Raw genomic sequence first — 23,049 nt, forward strand, 5'->3', positions numbered from 1 at the left:
AAAACATCCAATGCAAAAAAAATGCTGCATCAACATAGATCCTGTGTTATAGGAATTAATAACCTCTTTTGGGAATCAAAAATATTCACAAAGGAAATTCAAATGTAAGAATGGAAAGATAATTTAGAATCCTGGAGGGATGAATGCTTAAATATTACAATGTGTGCCCCTGCTTGAAAGACAGCAGGTGCCATGCTGAGCAGGATTAAGATTTGAGCAGGCAGAGGAGGATTCAAGGTGGAGGATATAGCCTGAGTGAGCCTTGGAACTAAGATAGAACTTGTATTCACATTCTATATGGGTTAGAATTGGTAGAGTTGAGTGTCAAGAAGTTTGAAAGTTATTCTTTAACAAAGTTATTGAAGAATTAAGAGCAGAGTAACAGGACCAAGCAAATGTTTATATCAAAACATGTGTCCAATACATTAGATTTGAGGAAATAAAGGGTGCAAAGAAATTGAAGCAGGAGTGAGAGTGAAAACCTGTATCAAGAGAAAAAGAATTAGCACCACATTGCTGGCTTAGCTCCAAGATTTCGAAAGTACTTGAACAGAAAGGAAAATTCTATAGGAAAGGACAGCTTTGAGGACATGATGACTTTGCAAACAGAAGCTGAATTTCTATTACAGCTTGTGATATTTATAAGCATTAAAATTTCACATGCATGCACTGAGAGTAAAGCAAAGGATTATGAGTTGGCCCTAGGAAGCAATTGTATCTGTGGTTCATATCAAAGATCATATCAAAGACAGAAAAAAAGAATAAAGAAAAATAGTACATCTAGTTTAATGTTCTTTTTCCAGAAAAGCATGACAAGCTCAAGATTCCTCACTCAACTCTTTTTTTTTTTTTAACCAGTCCTGGGGCTTGAACTTGGGCCTGGGCACTGTCCCTGGGCTTCTTTTGCTCTTGGCTAGCACTCTACCTCTTGAGCTACAGTGCTACTTCCAGCTTTTTTTTTGTTTTGGGGGCACTGAGGAATCAAACTCAGGGTTTCATGCATGCTAGGCAAGCACTCTACCACTAAGCCACATTCCCAGCACCTCACTTTCAGCTTTTTTTTTTGGTAGTTAATTGGAACTAAGAGTCTCAACTGTGATCCTCAGATCTCAGCCTCCTGAGTAGCTAGTATTACTGGCAGGAGCCACTGGCACCTGGCTTGTAATTGCTAATTAAAATCAGTTTCAGTGAGGACCTACTCATAAGCAAGGGGCATATGAGGAAGGAAACACACAGGCACACACAGAAGGAAGGCACACACAGAAACAGGGAATTGAGTCAAGGGAATAAAGAAGAAAATGGAAGCAGAGGAGTGAATTAGCTTGGTTGGAGGACTCTAGATGAGTCAGAATTTCAATGAAGTAGTTCAGAGGCAAGAATTCTACACTGAATGATGACTTTTGATCATAGAACTCTGAGGCTAAAAGGAAAACCATTTGTGCTATTAGTTGAGACTCTAAAACAAGCCCAAATTTAAATAAAGTGATAAGAACTAGAATGACTATTCATGTGGACGTGTTAGAATGGGCCAATGGGCTCTAAGAGTCACCTATGCCTTGTAGTTCTTAAGCAGTCGTGTCTCGTGGTTCCTCGTGGTTCCTCAAAATGCTGTTGGAACTCACAGGATGATCCTAAAGTCAGAAGATCTCCTGACCATTAAGCTAATGTAAAGATTAAAACATTTATTAGAGAACATTATATCTCCTTGTTCATTAGATAGCTTGTCTCCATAGTTTCAAACCTCACTCCAAAGTGTAGGTACTTGTTGATACACACCCTTCCTGACCAGTAGCTGGTGAGAAAAGGCCATGTTGCTGTGAAGTCATGCTTCTGGTTTTTTTTTTTTTTGGGGGGGGGGGGGGGCGGGGGAGGTTGTTGTTGTTGTTTGCCAGTCCTGGGCCTTGGACTCAGGGCCTGAGCACTGTCCCTGGCTTCTTTTTCTTTTTCTCAAGGCTAGCACTCTAACACTTGAGTCACAGCGCCACTTCTGGCCGTTTTCCATATTTGTGGTGCTGAGGAATCGAACCCAGGGCTTCATGTATACAAGGCAAGAACTCTTGCCACTAGGCCATATTCCCAGCCCCGATGTCATGCTTCTGAGTTCTGAGTGACTATTCTCAAACGTTGCCTTAGAAGAAAGCAGTTGATACCCTGAGGCTGCCAATTTTTGCTCCTGCTACTACTGCTCATCAAAGCTGGAGATGAGTATGAGAGCCCTAAGTGATATTTTGAAGGAAAACTCAGCCTCACAGGCAGATTTATAGCAATTTCTCTACCATGGTCTTGCCCACAGAAATTTAACTGCCTGAGTCTGGGGCAAAAGGTCAGATTTGGAGACCAAACCAAATGTTCTACAACATTCCCGCACAGAGACAGCCTTGGAAAATATGCTTTTCTATTCTTGTCTTTTTTATTAGACAGCCATGGAAAACATGCTTTCTGTTGTTGCCTTTGCTGAATTCAGTAAGCCTGGGAGGGGGAGGGCTGTTACATAGCAAGACCACTGGGTCCAGAAAGCCAATGGACATCCCTTGGGGGTGAGAGAGACTGGACATCCCTTCAGCGAAAGGACTGTGCCAGAGGTACCGTGTTCAAGGCAAGTAAGCAGGAGATGGGCAGGCCAGGCTTTGGGGTCAGGAAGTTTGCAATGTCAGAGGTTCAAAAGATCTGCCTGTGGGCTTTCACAGTTTAATAGTCTTTCTGACTCAGAGAGCTAACATCTCCCACAAAAATAAATAAATGAAGGAAACATGGAGTGCCTTTATAATTTTTCCCCTATGTTTCTCATTCTTCCTTTGACTAGGAATGTTTTCCTACGGGCAGAAATGTGGACAGAGGAAATGTGGTTCCAGAACCTTCTGACCTCACCGGTACTTTTTTTTTTGCCAGTCCTAGTAGGCCTTGGACTCAGGGCCTGAGCACTGTCCATGGCTTCTTTTTGCTCAAAGCTAGCACTCTGTCATTTGAGCCACAGTGCCAACTCTGGCTGCTTTCTCTATCTGTGGTCCTGGGGAATCGAACCCAAGGCTTCATGTATAGGAGGCAAACACTCTTGCCACTAGGCCATATTCCCAGCCCTCACCTGTATTTAAATTGCTAATCAGTTTAAATATTGAAAGCACATGTTTCCTCTCTCCCTCCTACTCAGACTCAAATGTAAATATTTGTGTGATTTCCTAAGAGGAGAAAATGGCTGACTGTTCTTAGTGAGTAGTGCTTCTTAGGTCCAGGTGGGGATAGCCAGCAGAGAGGTGGGGACCAGTAGGGTTTCTTGGAAAAGGCTGAAAAAAATGAAAGAATTTGCCAAAAGCCAGTGGATGCTCTTCTTGAAAGAAGAAATTGGAGGAGGGTGTGCCAAAGCGTAAAGGAAAATAAAATTCCAAATTACTGGAGGAAGTCACATAATAATAGTGCATTTTAGTTTTTCACTTTGCTCTGCATTGTCCAGATCTACGAGAAAGTGAGAGATTGGCAAATAGGACAAAAAAATCCAGTTATATCCCTCAGTGAATATTTAATATTTGAGTGGTTTGTCCTGATAATCTATATTCCAAACTTTGCATTCTCAGGCTAATCTCAGAAGGATTTAAGACTTTTGTAGTTGGTGGCTAAATAGACATCTGATGAACTTAAAATAGAATATACTTTGAGAAATGGCAAATGCTTTAATATATGCTAGCACAACTCAGCTATTAAAATACCATACTTTGGTCATTGAAGTGATAGTGACTCCACTCCACTAGACATCTTACTCAAAGGTCAAATTCCCATAAACACTGCACCTCTCTCATTAGCTTTTCTTGCATTTCAAGTCAAACTTAGTGATGACAGAGTTAATCATCTGAAAGTAAGCTATTTCATTATACTTTTGGGGGCAATCAACTTAGAGATTCCTATCCTCAACTGTCTTCTTTATAAAGAAAAGCAACCTAGGAGCTTTGGGGGCCTCTTGGAGGAATAAGACACTTCAGACCGATTCTAAGGATGCTTCTAGTGTTTTGCTCGAGTTGAGGACCCCCAAAAAGACCACCAGAGACCAAGACAAATGTAAACAGCTAAGAGGCGTTTATTGAGAGCTAGCTCGGTCCCCTGTGCACACAGCAGCATCTGCTGATGCTCAGAGGCCCCTAGTCAAAATCTAGCAGTCTTTTTATATCATGAAACAAACAACTCTTCAGCAATCTGGGGAAACTTCCACACAGCCAGGCATATATTTGATTAACAGTTACATCACATGAAGAAAGCAAAGGGGGGCTGGGGATATGGCCTAGTGGCAAGAGTGCCTGCCTCAGATACACGAGGCCCTGGGTTCGATTCCCCAGCACCACATATACAGAAAACGGCCAGAAGTGGCGCTGTGGCTCAAGTGGCAGAGTGCTAGCCTTGAACGGGAAGAAGCCAGGGACAGTGCTCAGGCCCTGAGTCCAAGGCCCAGGACTGGCAAAAAAAAAAAAAGAAAGCAAAGGGAAATTGTCTAATCTTATCTATAGTTAACTTTGTTAGCAAAGGGCTAAACCGCAGTCCTTTCTATTGTCCCTTGTCTGTATCAATCTCTGTTCACATTTAGCACATACACTCTCTCTTTGAGACATTCAGTAGTTTTTCTAAAAAAAAAAAAAAATGTTGTGCAGGCTTTCTGTGTAACTTCCTGATTTAGGGGGGAGCAAGCTTAGATTTTTCACCAGGAAATGGAATGTACCTGCTGCATCATTGGTGGTGCTCAGGGCAAAATGAAAATGAGGAGCTATGTGTTCAATATTAATAATTTCAAGATTTAGTGCAGCGCAATAGACTCCAGGTAGAGGGTTCTTCTGAGTATAGCCAGACCCTCTGTGTGGCACACTCCAGGAAGGGAGCCCTGGGGTTGCCCAGGTTGGAAGCCTCTGACCTTTCCTGAGCTTTGTGACAGCTGTTTAAGTGAGCAGCAACACTCCATTATCAACATAATGCAGTAGGTTATGCAAAGGGAGGCAGCGGACTCCGAGGATTGTGTGCAGAGTGTGGAAACCTGAGTGGATGAACAATCACCCAGCATCTCCCACCTTTCATGGGGACAGATTCGATCATGTTACTAAAGTACTTAGATCAACTCAATGCTGGGCCTGACATCTACTAAATTCCTTGAAGACAAGGCCCAAATTTCCCTTCTCTTTGTATTATCACAACTAAATATCATACTGGGTATGCATTTCCAAGTATGTACTTTTGCCTTTGTATCCCTTCTTAGGCAAAATGAAGGCAAGGCCTACTCCATGAAAAAAAAATTTCACAATATGTTTGTATTTCTACAGCAAGATGGAAAACCTTCAGACTCCATAGTCCCTGGCTCAATGGCTGTTGAGATAGGAAGCAGTTGTCCCCGAAGGTTGGACCCATTAACCATGTACATGATAAACAATACCCACTCAAATCATTATTGAAAATAACAGGGGAACAGGACGGGGCTCCCCAAAAGGTAATGACAAGCTGCAGCATAGTAAGGAGAAATCTGGCCAGCAGAGCCAACCTCAGTGCACATCTCTCAGCAACACCAGACACACAATGACTAGCACACAAATCTCATTTTGGAATTTATCATGTATACAGACTTTATCACATCCGGGAACTGTGTGAAGAAGAAAGAACATTGTCAAGACCCCAAAGGACAAAGGAGCCAAGACTCACCAGAAGGCAGAGGTAAGAATAAACTGCTAGTGGCTTCCAAAATCCTGGTCATGATGTGAAAGACAGTAAACTCAGCAGCACTACCATGCCTATTGCTGGGTAAAACAAATCAGTACGTCAGTCATGGAGCACATCTCTGAAAGCCTGTGAGCCCCAGGCACCAAGAATTCATGATACTCATAAAATTCTGTACCCTGTGAGAAAACTCATGCAAGCAACAGTGATCATCAGCCTGAGCCTGATTGAACCAGAACAGTAGGATCATAAGTTGTAACAGGCAGAATGACACATGTCTATAATTCTAGCACTTATTAGCCAGAGGCTAGGAGGTTCACAACTTCAAGACCAGGCTGGGCTACACAGTAAGACTCTGTCAGTCAATCAATCAGTGAATAGAATCATAAACTGTATCAACTGAAGTTCTCTTTCTTGTAGTACCAGACTCATGTGGGTAAAAACCTATGGTACACAGTGCTAGAGCTGTGATAAGTACTTTGAAGCAGCAAATTTCAAAAGGACTTTGCACAATCAGGCAGCTATCAGAGTTTTCAGTTCTTTATCCACCACAGTGACGGGGAGGGGAAGAAATGGGCGTATCAGTGAAGAACCTGAGGATGAGGTTTGTGTCTCCTCCAGGTGCTTTCCAGGATGCCGCAAATGAGATCCACCTAGAGGATGAAGATAATCCATTAACCACACTCATCTTTTCCATGTGGCCTCTCCAGCAGTCCCTCCACAGCTCTGACCCACACATTCGGGGCAGCTGGCATCTGAACACACAACACACAATCAGCCTTTCAGAGGTCAATTCAGAGGCACTGGAATCCAAATCAGAAAGACTGAAAATGGTGAGCCAGAGCATAACAGACCTCCCTCTCTGTGTGTAGGGAATGCCCCGTTTGGCTTCCCTAACCCAGCTCACTGGCCCCACTGTTCATTTACAGATCCTCTCCCAGGAAGGAAGGGCAAGTGCCACTGGGTTTGCTCTAGGCCTGTGACACTGCAAAGGCCAGGAGCTGGTACCAGAAGAAAGGAGACACAGAGTAACACAGAGGTGGTGAGCATGAGCTGAGGGTATGAGCAGTACCAAGTCCAGGCTATGTAGCTGTGTTACCCAGGCAAGTCACCTCTCCCCCTAGATCTCACTGTCCTCTTCTACAAAATAATGGGGAAGTGTTCAATGGGGCTGTTGTAAGAGTTAGATAGCCTGCTTCATGGAAGGCTTGTGCTCATTCAATCAGAACTATATCAACCAAGGTAGATAGCCTCTTTGCCCTAAGCGTTATCCCAGAACCCATATAATTTTGCAAGAAGCTTGTCAGCAGAAGGGCAGTCTCTGAAGCACCATCCACCATGAATTGGCACATTGCACGTGGGGGCTTAGCCAAAGGATCTCAGAGATGCACTTTGCTCACCAATACAATGTCTATTTGTCTCTGGTTGCAATCAAGAGAATAGTCCAGAACCATCTGTTCAGTTTCCTTCCTGCCTATTCCCAGTAGGTGGCTCAAAAGATGGTCTTTTAGCTGGGACACCATCTGAAAACAGGATATATGTCAGATAAGTCACAATCTACCCATCACACCCATGACAAGTCAAAATGACCACCATTTATTTGAGGTTCTTTACCTTTTGCTCTGGTATGCAAATCCATTCTAAAGTTTTATAACCCTTTCTTTGTGTATGGTATGCAAACCCATTCTAAAGTTTTATAACCCTTTCTTCATGTATTTTGTTCCTATGTCATTTTTAGTTACCACATTGGATTTAATGGTTATATAGTAGGTAATAAAAGTTCTGGCATTGATTTATTCCCTTCTTGTATGATATATATTTTACTATTGTTAATACCACCACAGGAATAAATTCTAGAAAAATTATTTGCCACATCCACAATTCTTTGCTCAGATTCAGTTCTTAGAAATGGAATTTGCTGGATCAGCAACTTAAAACTTCTAAGATACCACCATAGTGCCTCCGAGGTTCATTATACTGTTTCCAGTGCCTGTGGGGAGGGGGGTAGCCAGTCCCATATATCCCCAACTTTGCTACTATACATTTTTAATTTCTGCTATTTTGATAAGTCATCCAACAAAACCAAAACAGACCCACTTGTGTTTCTTGTCATAGGGTCGCTAATGCTGACCATTTGCTATGCCCTCCCCACTCTAGACACTTTGGCCACTTACTTCTGAAAATTGATTCTCTACCTCCCTTCTGATATACCACTTTCTAATGATTTATAAACTTCATTTTCCAAAGGCAATCATTTATGATGTTTTTTGCACTTGGTTTTCCAAATTTCTATCTTACCTTCATGATTGTTTTCTATTGTTTAGGATTCCAGTCACTCAAATCTCTTTTTCTTATCTATGATCCATAACATTTTAATAGCTTTCTCTATTTCAGTAATATTTGTCCCCTTATTTAACTCACATTCTTTTATATGGTTTAATTTTTTGTACTAAATTCCTTTCCATAGCTAATATTTTTGCTTGTTTGTAGCATAAAATGGTGGAATATTTGGGGTAGGAAGAAACTAATTTACTTGGTTGTTTATTTTTTCCAAATACTTAACCATTAACTAACTCCTTATTTAAAATTTTCACATTGATTTTAGGTATTTTATTGATGACATACTACAGATTCAAACTGAAACTAGTATCTCTGACTGTATTTTTTTTGTGTGTACACATCATTTGTGTGATTACATATTTACTAGTGTGGATAATTAAGCTCCTTCGCTAGAGTACACTTCCCAAGAGAAAAAAAAATTGCCGTCTGCCAGTGGCTCATGCCTGTGAGCCTAGATAATCAGGAGGCTGAAATGTGAGGATCATGGTTCAAAGTCAGCGCAGGAGGAAAAGTCAGTGAGACTCTTATCTCCTATTAACTAGGAAAATGCCATGGGAGGTGTGGTTCAAATAGTAGAGCTCCAGTCATGAGCAAAGTAAAAACACAAAGTCCTGAGTTCAAGCCTTGGTACTATCACAATAAAAGGTGGGGGTACAGAAATCATGTGTAGATGGTTTACTATTAGGCCTTTACTCTCTACAGAACTGGCAATGACTATCTGTTCCAAGAATAAGTAGAAAATATGATGAGAAAGCGATATGGTAACTGACCCTTCTCCCTTTCACTTGGGGGCCACTGTTTGCCACACCTGGAGACCACAGACCACTTATCAACCCCATCAGCAGCCGCTGGTGGTGGTCCTCCTCCTGCAAAAGTGGCATTAATCTTGTCTCTGGAGAAAACAAGGACAATGTAACTTTCAGGTAATGGTAGGCAAGACAGAAGAATCTGCCTGGGACTTCCTTCTCTAAATTATGGGAGAAATGTAACACTTCCATGACCAGGTGAAAAATGTGTCAGTGTGGCCTGGTTCTACAAGGCAAACTTGTCCCTCAGGTGATGCACAGAGCTTTATAAAACAGCTAAAACAAACAGTACATTCTTAGTGCCATTGGTTCTAGCTGGGACTTCCCTTCCTTGAGAGGACCTGTCACCATCTGTGAAGCTCTGCTGCCCTGGGGACAGTGACTGAGCCTCTCAACCTCAAGGAGGCGCACAACCCCAGGGATGGTGGGGCTCAGTGGAGAGACTGCATGCCCCCTTACTTCCTGACCCCTCATTCTGTGACTATGGGGATTAATGAATCAGTCAATTACTGTGACAAATATCCTAATGGGCACAAGATATCAGACTGACAATGCAGCTTGGTTGAAAGTCAAAGGGCACCTTCTCCACCATGGCTGGCCCTGCAGTAGCAAGGCCAGAAGACTTACCAAAAAGGAGGGGGGGGGATGTGGGAAGAAAAAAAATGAACATTCCTAAGATTTGCTGTCATATCACACTCAGTGATTACTCAACGGCTCTCGGGCTTGGTCTCTCACAGGAAGTGACTTACCTTCATGAGAGGCAATGCGATGTCTTTGGTCACAAGGGTTATTCCAGAAATTTTCTATGGTGGGGGACAAACACATACTACAACTGTTTAACATAGCAAGCACACCAGCTCAAGCCTTCAGAAACTGTTCTGCATTGCTGTCTGAAGACAGCTTCCAGAGTGCTACCTCTACTTTAAATAAATTTTATGGTGTATAAATAACAGTGAACAGTATGAGGGACAAGGTAACAAACAGTACAAGAAATGTATCCAATGCCAAACTTATGAAACTGTAACCTCTCTGTACATCAGTTTTATAATAAAAACTTAAAAATAAATAAATAACAGTGAAGACAGCCTATCTCTTGCTTTGGCAAAGGAACTATTCTTTAAATAGTAGCTGACAGAGTCTCCAAAGGAATGGAAGGGATTATCAAGAGAAAGTGCACAGCAAATATTGTATCCTCTCATTCATGTCTATTTAAGAACTGAGGCAAATTTTACTTTTACTATCAAATAAAGGAATAAAAAGAAAATGTTCTATTACTTATTGTCATTGTCCTCCTCTTCCATCTTCTTATGTGTGTTGAAATTGGCCCTGACCTAACTAAACCATACCAAAATTAATGATATTTTTCTTTCTTAAACTGGGAATTAAACCCAGAACTTCACATTCACTGGGCAAGTGCTTTACTACTTTAGCCATGCTTTCAGCAGCTCCTTTAAGTTCGTTTTCCAGGTGGGGTCTTATGCTAGTGACTAGAGCCACATCAGCTCACCTACCAAGAAGGTGGGATTATAGGTATGTACCACCATACATGGCCTTCCATGGGATTCTTGTACCTTATTATCCACCATTAATTCAGACATGTAGCGCTGACTCCATGCCGGGAAGTTGGAATGTCAACATTTCACTAAAGAGTGAGCATTAAAACATGTCTTAAAGGATAAACTTCCAAAATTACACTTCCTTCACTGTTATTGTGACACCTATCTCCTTGGTAACTGTATAGTTAGCATCTCATCTGGTGAATCCAGATATCATTTCAAAGGTGGCTAATGTGAGAAAACAATTTAGAAAAAGCTATGCAAAATTATACATTGTTGTCCATCAGAGCTTAAATGATCTGGGTTTTACTGACATACAATATTCCTGTGACAATAAAGCACCCATCGTGAGAAATATATTTTCAGAACATCTGGGTAATGGAGTTTTCCGTACAAGAGGAAGCTTGTGATTAAACACTACTGCCAAAGCTGAATGCTGGTGCTTCATGCTGATAATCCTAGCTATTCAGGAGCCTGAGATCTGAGAATCATGGCTCAAAGCTAGCCCAAGCAGACAAATCTGAGAGAATCTTGTCTCCAATTACCTAGCAAGACATCAGAAACTGAAGGTATGACTCACATGATAGAGCTCTAATCCAACATCTAAAATGCTAAGGGAGAGCCAGAAACTCTGAGTTCAAGACCCCATACTTCCCCTACCTTCCAAAAAAGAAGATACTATGGCAAACTTCATTACTCCTAGCACTACTTAGCAAAAGCTTAAAAACTGCATCATTGTTTTAAGCTCTGAATAACATTTAAAATGGGTGCAATTTAAATAACTATAATTAATTGCAAAGAATACTTCAGAAATACCTATTTGTAAGTGCACCCTATTTTCTAGTATCTTCTAAAAAATCCAAGTCAACTTGGTCCTAGTAGCTCACATCTACAATCCTACCTGCTCAGAATCACAGTTCAGGACCAACCAGAGCAAAAGAGCCAGTGAAAGTTCTTCTCAAGAATAACCACTCTACAGGCATTTGTAATTGTTGCTTAACAGGCAGAGCATCAAACAAGCAAGCCTGAGTCCCTGGTACCAGCAAAATTTAAAAAGAAAATTAATCCAAATGAATTATCCCTACCAATGTGTGAAATTGTTTTATGTGGCAAGTTTGTTGTTGCTATTGTTGTTGCCAGTTATCAGTGCTGGGATTTGAACCCAAGGATTTGTCTTCCATGACTGGCTCTGAACCAAGATCCTCGGATTTCATCCCCCTGAGTAGCTAGGATTGTAGGCATGATCTACTGGCACCTGGCATTACTGTAGCAGGTTGCTATGAAAGTTGTAACATAATCTGGATTAGAGCTAGAAAAATGGCCCAAGTGGTAAAGTGCCAACCTCGTAAGTTTGGGTTCACATCCCAGTACTACCACACACAAAAAAGAGAATAATTGTGGATTTGAAAATTCCAAGATATTGTTGCTAAAGATAAGTATAAATTCAGAGAACTTTAGGATTAGAAGAGATCTTTAAGGTAATTTATTCCAATGACAAAACATACAAAAGCAACTTGGTTAACCCCAAAATGAGCAGAGTGCATCAATGTTATAACCATGGGTTTCTTTATTGTTCTGTAGGTCTTCCTTGAAGTCAAGTCTGTCTATTTTTTCTCTGTGTTTCTTTGCTCCACACACAGAGTCTTGAGAACTCGAGAGTGTAACACTGCCCAGCATAGCAATAGCCTCAAACCACATGTGCTCTCTTTGAACACAACTCTGGGGCCAGTGGTGCCAGCCCTACCCCTTGAGACCCCCTCTAACATCAGACCCAAGAGCAGTGGAGGAGCCGAGAGGCACACTTCCTGCAGAGATGTGACCTGAAGACTTCCTGCCGTATAACCACAGAGACTGCACATATTCCACAAGTGTTCTGGAAGAAAACACCAGACACCTCAAAAGGGACAAGTCGGGATCCTTCTTTCAATTATGACTCTACAATGAAACCTGAAAAATCTAACAACTCTAATGGAAAAAAAAATGACTTCCAGGAAACCACTGCCCGCTGGGCATATCAAAAAGTTTTAGAAGTTAATCAAACACACTTGATAAATCTTCTAATCTTTCCATTTTATTCTATCCTTTTTTATTAGTGCTCATTAACGATAAAAGGATGCCTCATTGTCCTGTTTCCCTAAATGCATACAATAGTGTTGACCCAATACAGTCCTGTATTGTATGTTCTAAAGAACTATAGCTCTCCTTCTCCTCCCCTCCTTTTCAGACAGAATTCAGTGGCTATCATTATGCTGTCTTTGTGGGGAAGGGTGCTGATGATCCCCAGTACTTTCTTCCCCCATTACTTCTCTCTCTTCCAACCTGGCTCACCGCTTATGCTCATATCCTATTGTTTTTAGCACTGGAGGTCTAGATTTCACATATGAACAAAAACATGTGCTCTTTAGCTTTTTATGTTTGGATTTATTTTTTTCTCCCTTGAGACAAGAGCCTCACTATTTGGCTCAGGCTGGCCTGGAACTCACAAGTCTGTGCCTCCACTTCTTAGGTGCTGGGTTTACAGTTGCGCACCACCATGAGATATCATAAGGAGAACACCTCAGTCTAGACATGAAGTTCATTGATGTCACAACATACTTCCTATGCATAGTCTCAGGGCAATTTAATGCACTATTTTCAGTGCATCTGCATTTTGACAGTTTTATCACAAGAGCATGAGGTGAGATTTTTCAACTGCGGGATCATGTTGCTTCTCAAAAAGTTTCAGACTTTGGAGCATTTTATATCTCAGATTTTCAGTTGAGAGATGTTCAACTTTCTACCAGGAAATTTCAGTTCTGCTCCTTATCAGTCAAAACAGGAATGACATGACAACCTCTGGGACCATAACAGAGATGCCCTACAATTGACCCCTCACTGCGACTTGATTTCAATTGCACATGGAATACAAAGAGTGACTAGCCGTGTTCCAAGGGAGCACTGAGGACCAAGGCAAGAGCATGGGCATGCTGTATGACTCTACAGATGTGCTCCAATAGGAAGAGGCTGCAGGGGAAAGACAGTATTTCATAAAAAGCATGAGGTCAACATTAGAACTTAACCAAATCAAACAAACCAGTATGAGTTTTCACTGCCATAGCTTCATTCTCAGAAGGTTATTGGTTTGGGTGTCATCTACTGACTAAAATATTCTGCTTCTGATTTTTTCAAGAAAAATTATGTCAAGACAGGCACTGGTGGCTCACATCTGTAATTCTAGCTACTCAGGCTGAGATGTGAGGATCATGGTTCAAAGCCAGCATGAAAAGGAAAGTCTGTGAGATTCTTATCTGCAATTAACCTAAAAACCAGAAGTGGAGGTGCTGCTCAAGTGGTAGAGCACAAGCCTTAAGTGAAAAAACAAAAGGACAGCACCCTGAGTTCAAGGCCCCAACACACACACACACACACACACACACACACACAGTCTCTCTTTTTCACTTACACACACACACATATCGTCTGTCTCTGTCTCTCTCTCACACACATACACACACATATGCACAAATAAAATTTCAAACAATCTCTTATTTGGTACTATGTCACTACCCAAATGACACTATTCGACTTGATACAGAGCCACCCAACATAAACTAGGCTAAGAAAGGTACATTTTATTGGGGGAAAACTAATAATGTCATAGACTCCAAATCTATCTCCTATCACATTAGTCTCTAATAGCCACAACTTCTCACAAAAACCACAAGAGAATGAAATTTAATTAGCTGCTGACTGTAACAGGATTTTGGGGGTGGGGGTTGGGAAGTACTCTTAAGTAGCATTTTGGCAGCTAGAAGCATTCATTATGAACTTGCTGATTTTCCTGAAGAAAAAGGGTCAAACATTCAGCATAAAGTATCACATCAGCAAACTCACCAATTAGAAATTTCTGAAGGAGATCAAATGAATGACAAGCAGCCAAGTTCTCAAAAATCCATTGAATAATCTTTAATAGATATTATGATAGTTGATATTTGAATCTGCACCCAGTGACCCCACTATCAAAGTACAAATCTATTACACATTATACATATATATGTCTTTTAAATTCTAAATCTGCTTTGGAATTTTATAAGGATATGTTCACTTCTACATTATTTTCAAGAAATATAATGTATCTAAAATAACAAACTAAAAACCTAGAATAAGAAATGTAATCTTGGGTGAGTAAAATAGTATTACAAATGATGCCTCTCTTCGGTGAGTATAGTACTGGGATTTGAACCCAGAGACTGCTACTTGCTAGGTAGATGCTTGAAGCATAGCGTCAACCATTTTTTCACTTTAGCTATTTTTTGAATAGTCTCCTATTTTTGTTGGAATCCACTATGGCTGAGATCACATACATGCATCATAATCCTCAGTTTGTTGGTTGCGATGACATCTTGCCAGTTTTTTACCTAGACTTTGGGGAATCAACACTTTCTGAATGGCTGGGACTAAAGATGCTACCACATCCTGGCTCACATCTTTTTTTTTTTTTTTAACAGTCCTAAGTCTTGAACTCAAGGCCTGGGCACTGTCCCTGAGCTTCTTTTGCTCATGACTAGCACACTACTACTTGAGCCACAGCATCGCTTCTGGCTTCTTCTGTTTATATGATACTAAGGAATTGAACCCAGGGCTTCATGCATGCTAGGCAAGAACTCTACCACTAAGCCACCCCATCCCTGGCTCACATCTTTTTAGGAAATTCCCTTGGCTGAGATCCAAATGTAATATGTTTGTTTTCACTCAAATTGATCATGTTTTGTGAACCATGGCTTTGGTATCAAGTGTGAGACCATGAGGTCAAACCCCAGTACCCTAAACAAATAAAAACAAACTTGAATGTAAAATACAAACATAAACTACCAAATGTAATAAACATTTGCCACCAGCTCTTCTCACTTTGGCAATGATCTATACCAAAGATAAGATACTGAGAGGAAACAAGTATTTGAGGGCGCTGGTGGCTCATGCCTGACATCTGAGGATCTCGGTTCAAAGCCAGCCCAGACAGGAAAGTCAATGAGACACTTATCTCCAATTAACCACCAGGAAGCCAGAAGTGGCACTGTGGCTCAAGTGGTAGAGCACTTGCCTTGAGCTCAAGAGCTCAGAGAGAGCACCCAGGCCCAGAATTCAAATCCCATGACTGACCAAATTAAGTATTTGAGAAACCCATTCTTTATTCAGCATTTCTTGCAATGTTACTGGTATAGCTAAACACTTGTATACCATATAAATAAAGAATACAGCAATTTTCCCTTATGTTTAGAAGACACATTCCATGTTACCCAGTGTGTGACTAAAATTACAGATAGGCTCAAACCTTAAGCAACACTAGCAAGTTAATACCTTTCAACTTCTTCCTTAATAGTTTCTCACATAAGGTTTCTCTTTAAGATACCTGAATTGCCAGAGTATGTCTCTTGCGTTCTGTGGCCATTATAGAGCCAAATAAGAATATTTTACCACAAGTACTGTAATACCGTGACCACTGTTCTAGGAACCAAAAGAGCCGCTAAAGTGGCTGAGGGGCAGGTAGCACATTCATCGGGACTACACTGGACCAGAGCTGAGTCACGACCCAGACAGAGTGGAGAAGGATGCCATCAGGCCACCTGAAGCAGTCTGCAACTTAAAACATATGAGGTGATAGTTTTTGGAACTTTCCACTTAATATCTTCAGATTCTAGTTCATTGAGGGAAATCCCAGGAAGTGAAGCCATGCATCTGAGGGGTGTGCTGTGCTCAGAAGGACAGAGGCAGCTTCATAGTTGGAGATCTGGTTATCAAGCCACAAAAAGGTAGCAACAGTGAAGAATATGTTCAAGTCAAGACAAAGGGCATAGTTCTTGCTCACGTGACTACTGCATAGTCCAAACTAATCTGATCATCAACCACTAGATCAATACATTTGGTAAGAAGTATTTGCCAGTGCTTACACATGCGCTATGCTCTCACCTGGCCTTCCAGGAAACAGGGGTCTTGGCCAAAGGACAGCACACAGTGCAAAGCAACTGTTTTCTCCCAGTTTAGGCTAGTGTTCCACAGGAAAACCACAATAAGTAGGACTGGTCCAAGAATTCCCAGTAGAGCATCCCAGAACACCAGTCCAGTTTCAGGGAACTGGACAGTGACCATAAGGGACAATGAGGTAGCACGTCAAACATTTTGTTGTTTCCTGGCATAAAAATAAAAGTAGAAAATTTAAAAATAAAATAAAAAATAAAAGTAGATAAGCAGATTAAAGAACCTCTTCTCACCAAACATAGATCTTAAAGTCAAAACAAACCCAAATGAGTCTTGCTTCAGGGAGAAAAAGTAGACCCATACCTGTCAGAAACAGACTGTGGCACAGCAAGTCCAGATACTGAATGTTCAGTAAGTGACAGAAATGACCAGGTAAGTAAACAGCCATATAATAGCCTGGAGAAGAGAAAAATTTAGGTCATTTATATGTAGGAAAAGGCCTGGTTTCAGACAAGGTCTAAATCTACATATAATTTATATTTTCTTCAAACTTCTCAATACACACATTTTTTTTTACCAATATAGCCACAAACTATCTAATGGCAGTACATTTTATCTTGCTAGCCAGATCTCAATTATTTCTATCTGCAGTTGCTTTTCCTTAGACATTTAGCCATAATTGCCTTAATTTATACCTATAGTTTTGGTTCTAAATGAATTATGGCTTTCTGTGAGTGTTAATGATTTGAGAGGAAATTGGAATCAGAAATAGCAAGTAATCAATAGTTCCTTAATCTGACAGTCTTGAAATTTTCATCATTTCTGCCAGATTATGCTTTAGTCCATTCATTGTCTTCATCATTTTGTTTGAAGGGACTTCAAATACATGTTCACAAGAATTGTGATACTTGTGAGATATTCATCTATTTCCTTGCACTGCCAGCTGCCTAGAATTCACACCTTCAAGGTCCCCATAGGAGGTACTTGTGTAACTAAAACATCCATCCCCAGGTTGGGAAGTGATGTAGAAATAGGTTTCTGGAGAGTACAAGGGAGGATAGAGCCCTGGCTAATAATTTTTCTGGGATTTTAGAAAAGCAAAGACACTCACATTATTTATGAATTGCATATAGAAGAAACATTTGGATTGTAAGGGTACCAGTAAGCCTTGCTTCTTTAAGAAGCAAAGACACATGTGCTAATCATTTGCATAGAAGACAGTCTGTGACAGTGAAAGAAAATGGATGCAGAACTCTCAACAGCTGACATAGATGCCCTTTCAGAACACATGGGTGAAGTGGTGTGAAAGGGCACAACACAGATGATTGTAACAGGATTGCTATCATGGCAATATTTTTGTAGGAAAAATAAACATACATAATCATTTAGTGAGGCACAGTGGAAAGGTCTTGGGCCTCAAGTGGCCAAGGCTAGGTCCTTGCTGTGCCACTTAACTAGGTAATTGTGGTAGCCCAAGTCTCTAGAGAGGAGGCATTTGGGAATGTAGAGTGTTGTGGGCTGTCTTGATCGCTGGGAGATGGGAGGCAAATTCTAGCATCTGATGAGTGAGCTTCAGGAATGTTCAGTTCCTTCATCAGTAGGTTACCCTCACAGGAAGACTTATTGTCTCCAGAAATGTCGGTGGTACTTGTAATTGAGTAAATGATGGGCCATGAGATCCCTGTGGCTCTGTTAACTTCTGTGATGAAAAGGACCTTGTGGATGTGAGCAGAATCTTGAGAGGATCCTGAAGTTTTCAGGTAGAGCCAATGTAATCACAAAAGTCTTTTGCCTCAGAGAAAGGCAAAAAAATTAAGTTTTGTATGGACAGACTGTGTGTGTGTGTGTGTGTGTGTGTGTGTGTGTGTGTGTGTGTGTGTGTGTGTATGCCAGTTCTGGGGCTTGAACCCAGGACCTGGGCTGAGTTCCTTAGTGTTTTCACTCACGCTACCACTTGAGCCACAGCTCCACTTCCAGCTTTTTGGTAGTTAATTGGAAATAAGAACTTGGCCTGCCTGGATTGCCCTCTAATAGCAATTCTCAGATCTCAGCCTCTTGAGTAGCTAGGGTTACAAGCATAAACTCAGCTAAATTCACATTAAAAATGGCAAACTTGTAATTATACATCTTTTTATCCTTTGACATAAATGTAATTTTTAAAAGTAAAAGTCAGTTTTATAATCCAAGAATGAATGTCATTCTCAAGGGCTTGGAAGCCATCTCTCAAATGTAAAGATAAAGACCCAGGCTCAGATCTGTGGGATCTTAGCCTAGGTACCTGCTTCCATGGTTTACCTATGTACTTATAAAGCTGTCTTATCTTTCCTCTGAATAAAGGTAATCAGCTAACATAAATGCCCCAGTGGCCAGTGAATTTGAAGCCAGCAATCTATAACAAAAGGCACTGCCAAGTCCTCTCATTTAAAGCCAGTTTACCATTCAGTTACATCTGCTAGGCTAGACAGAAGTGAGAATTTTGTTTTGGACATCCATTACCTGTGATGCTGGAGGGGCCAACGCTGAAGTCCCCCGCGTGCGCAGGTCCAGCGCAGCCAGAAGGACACCTGACCTAGAGAAAAGAAAGGAGGGGCTGAGCTTGGCCCTGTAGCCACTGGGGGCAGAACGTGAGTCCTCCCACTAGGCCAGCCCAGACCCAGCAGCTTCCTCCTGGGGTGCTATCTCCAGCTAGGAGCTGGGACTGAGCCACCACCACAGGAAGACATCTCCGCCCCCGCCCTGCCCGATGACAAGCCCCCTAGTAGCTGATGGTTTGCTCTGTCTCCCACCCAGGCTTGCCAGGCAAAGATGGAAGCAGACAGTCTTCCTGGGGCCACAGGAGTGCTGTCAGTAGCAAAGTGCAGATATGCTCAGTCCAGCCTCTGCCCAAGGCTTCGCTACGCAATGCCACCCCCAGGCTCAGGAAGTACTTTAAGGACAACGACATTACTCAAGTGTAGGAGGTGCTGGAGTTTTGTGGGTCTACAGTGGGGAGGTAGAAGGGCAGGAGACTGAGAAGGAAGAGAGGAGAGAAGAGCAACAGGCAAGGCGATGTCCGAAGTCAGATCTGGGTGACCCTGCGAGTGTGAGCCTGAGACACAGATCCTCCAGGACCCAGGAATGATGGTGGCTCAAGTGGGACTCCAGCTTTGAAGGTTTGGCTAAGAGGAGAAAGAAGTGTCAGAGGACCCGAAGAGGGAGAAGAACGAGAGTGTAGTAAGGTGAAGAGTGTTAGCTAGGTGCTGTTGCTTCACACCTACCATCCTTGCTACTCTGGGGACTGAGAGCAAAAGGATGAGGTTCAAGGGCAGCCCAGGTGGAAAACTGCGTGATAAGGAACTAGCAAGAAATGGGGCTTCCAAGTGGTGATGTCACAGCCTAGCACGTGTGAGACCCTGAGCTCAAACCCGCTCTCTGTGTCTGTCTGTCTGTCTGTCTCTCTCTCTCTCCCCCTCTCTCTTACAAACACACACACACACACACACACACACACACACACACCAAGTCTTAAGCAGGTGGTAGTGGGCACTGATTGCCTGAGATAAGGACCTGAAGGAAATCTGAGGAAAAAAACCTCACACTCAGCATTGCTTTTAGAAAAGAAGAATCTCCCAGTTAAACAAGAGAAGAAGGACAATACGCAGGTGGCTTGTAGGCTTTCTAGGTTTTGGGGTAGAGGGCAGAGGGGTTTATGATAAAGACTTTAAGAAGAACTTGTTAGCTCTGCTCTGGGTTACTTAATGTACAGAACAGCAAGTTTAGGTCATGTATAGATAGCCTTGACCACCTTCATTTTATAAAGCAATGGGCTTGACACTGTCCACTTCAAAGTGACATTGGAAATAGCAGGTCTGTTGCCCACACCTGCTTTAGACAGCTCTGTGCCCTGAATAACATGGATTTAACACAAGTTCTTATCTCCTACAGAGATTTCCCTCCTCTATCTCCATCAGGGGTCTCTGTTTGGGCCTCCAGGACAGCTTTTCTGAACCATACAACCCTTTAAACTCTTTCTTAGTATTACCTGCACTGTCATTTAATGAAAAGCAATGTGTGATCTGAGAGTTCATATGTGTAATTAAAATTGGAACAAAGAGAACCTGTGTTGTCACTGGCCTGTCAAGTTGCATTAGTAGTAGTTGTGAAAGCATGCCAGTGAAATTTATGCCACTTGTGGATATGTTGTAATGCAGTAAATTCTGGCACTATGGAAAGAAATGAATGTTTCTGTCTTGCTATTTTTCTGACAAAAGTTGCTCACCACATGGTGTGTGTGTGTGTGTGTGTGTGTGTGTGTGTGTGTGTGTGTGTGTGTGTGTGTGTGCTGCAGATACAGAGAATAGGGGGGAAGAGAGAGAGCACAAATTTGTGTACAGAAATAGGAGAGCCCAGATGGGGATATTAACTTTCCTATTCAATTGGGAGGGTAATTTAGTACAGCTTTTCTAATTTTTGGGTGGTAATTTAGAAGTATTTATCAAAATATGAATGTTCCTTCTCTAAGATTTTATCCTAAGGAGTCCTTTACTCACTTTTGTTTCCACACATTAATAGAACGTGCAAGAGAACAGTTTTTCAACAACCAACATACCATCTTAAGCGCATTGGTTGATTCTCCTGAGCCTATTAAGATGAATTTACTTATATGACTCCATTTCCCAGAACTTAAGTTCTTCTAAAATCTGTCTCCTAGGGCTGAGGGTGTGACTCAAATGGTAGAGTGCTTGTCTAATAGGCCTCGAGTTCAAACTCGTGCCACCAATGTTTTTTAGAAGATAAACTAGTTTGAAATCCATCACCTGAAATTTTTGATAAATAAACAGGTTTACACTCAGAATTGTAGTAAATTTTTGGAACCTTCATTGTCTCTGACACCTCACTTTATAATATTCACAGTATTCTGAGAAATTTTCTCTCAGAAGTACATGATGAATACGACAACTCTTTTTTTTGAGATATAGATAGATAGATAGATAGATAGAAAGATAGATAGATAGATAGTTAGCTATATCCCAGTCTGGCTGGGAACTCATATTGGCTTCAGTTGCTCTTGTTTTGGGATTATAGACATAAGATATTGGGAATATTTTAACATTTGTCCATCTTCAAAGATACATCTAAAAGGCACTTATTCATTTGTTATTTATTTTTATTAATTTATTTATTATGGGTGCCAGTCCTAGGGCTTTCTCAGGGCCTGGGTGCTCTCCCTAAGCATTTGGTGCTCCAAGTTAATGCTGTACCATATGAATGCTCTACTTCTGGCTTTTTTTTTTTTTTTTTTTTTTTTTGTGGTTAATTGAAGACAAGTGTCTCATAGACTTTCCTTTCAGGCTAGCTTTAGACCTCAGCCTCCGGAGAAGCTAGGTTTACAGGCATGAGCTGCCAGCACATGGTGGCATTTGTGTTTTTAAAGAAGTTATTAAGATGTAGAATTTTAGATAGATCCTAAAGTATTTAGAAATGTATAATTTTCCCTGTTTCCTACCAAGCAGAATCCAGCGCACTATCTGCATAGACAAATTTTGACCACAGGTACCAAAGATGAGCTACATATGATGACTATAATGTTTACAAAAAATTAAGCAGGTGTACCTCCTTCAAGAAAGGAGATCTGGCTGCCCGCCCGTCAGGCCACCTGCGGGCCGCGCCGGGACCATGAGGCGGCCGGGGGCCTGGCGGCTCCTGGGCGCAGTCGGCAGCCGGGGGCCGCGGCGTCTCTGCTCCCCGCGGGCGTTGCTTGCTGGCCCTGCGTAGAGATTTCTTGACTACTACAACTACGGATGGATATGATAGGAAACCAGTAGACATAACTCCTTTAGAACAGAGGAAATTAACTTTTGATACCCATGCACTGGTTGAGGACTTGGAAACTCATGGGTTTGACAAAGCACAAGCAGAAACAATTGTATCTGCACTGAGCACTTTATCAAATGTGAGCCTGGATACGATCTACAAGGAAATGGTCACACAAGCTCAACAGGAAATAACAGTACAACAGCTGATGGCTCATTTAGATTCCATCAGAAAAGACATGGTCATCCTAGAGAAGAGTAAATTTGCAAACCTGAGAGCAGAGAATGAGAAAATGAAAATTGAATTAGACCAGGTTAAGCAGCAACTGATGCATGAAACTAGCAGAGAACCAGGGCAGATAATAAACTGGACATCAACCTCGAAAGGAGCCTAGTAACAGATATGTTTACAGACCAAGAAAAGCAACTTATGGAAGCATCCACAGAATTTACCAAAAAGGATACTCACATCAAAAGTATTATTTCAGAGACCAGTAATAAAATTGATGCTGAAATTGCTTCCTTAAAAACACTGATGGAGTCTAACAAACTTGAGACTATTCGTTATCTCGCAGCCTCCGTGTTTACTTGCCTGGCAATAGCATTGGGAGTTTATAGATTCTGGAAGGACTCCTAATGCTCCTACTGCTGCTGCTGACTTCTTAGAGTACTACATCAGGACAGATTGTCTTTTAACAGTATCAGTTTAGCAAACATTTACTACAGGATCATTCAAAGTATGAATGGACTGCTGAGAAGTATTTTATCTTTATTTTACATACCGTTATTTTATTATGTTGAAAAGCTATCATCCAAAATCTGATTTATATAAGACAGAAAGGTATTTTTGTCTCTAGAGTTGTCTGATAGTGAAAAAACTTAAACAAGAGTGTTGTGTTTGAACAGCTTTGTAAATCAGGT

General features: G+C 41.4%; 2 pseudogenes; one reads left to right on the plus strand and one right to left on the minus strand.

Moving 5' to 3' along the window:
• Window positions 1-1,199: 1,199 nt before the first annotated feature.
• Window positions 1,200-18,624, minus strand: LOC125345262 (annotated as a pseudogene).
• A 760-nt stretch (window positions 18,625-19,384) lies between these two features.
• On the plus strand, window positions 19,385-22,835 carry LOC125345266 (annotated as a pseudogene).
• The last annotated feature ends 214 nt before the right edge of the window (window positions 22,836-23,049 follow it).

The sequence above is a fragment of the Perognathus longimembris genome, chromosome 2 (genome assembly GCF_023159225.1).
Source record: "Perognathus longimembris pacificus isolate PPM17 chromosome 2, ASM2315922v1, whole genome shotgun sequence".
NCBI lineage: Eukaryota > Metazoa > Chordata > Mammalia > Rodentia > Heteromyidae > Perognathus > Perognathus longimembris.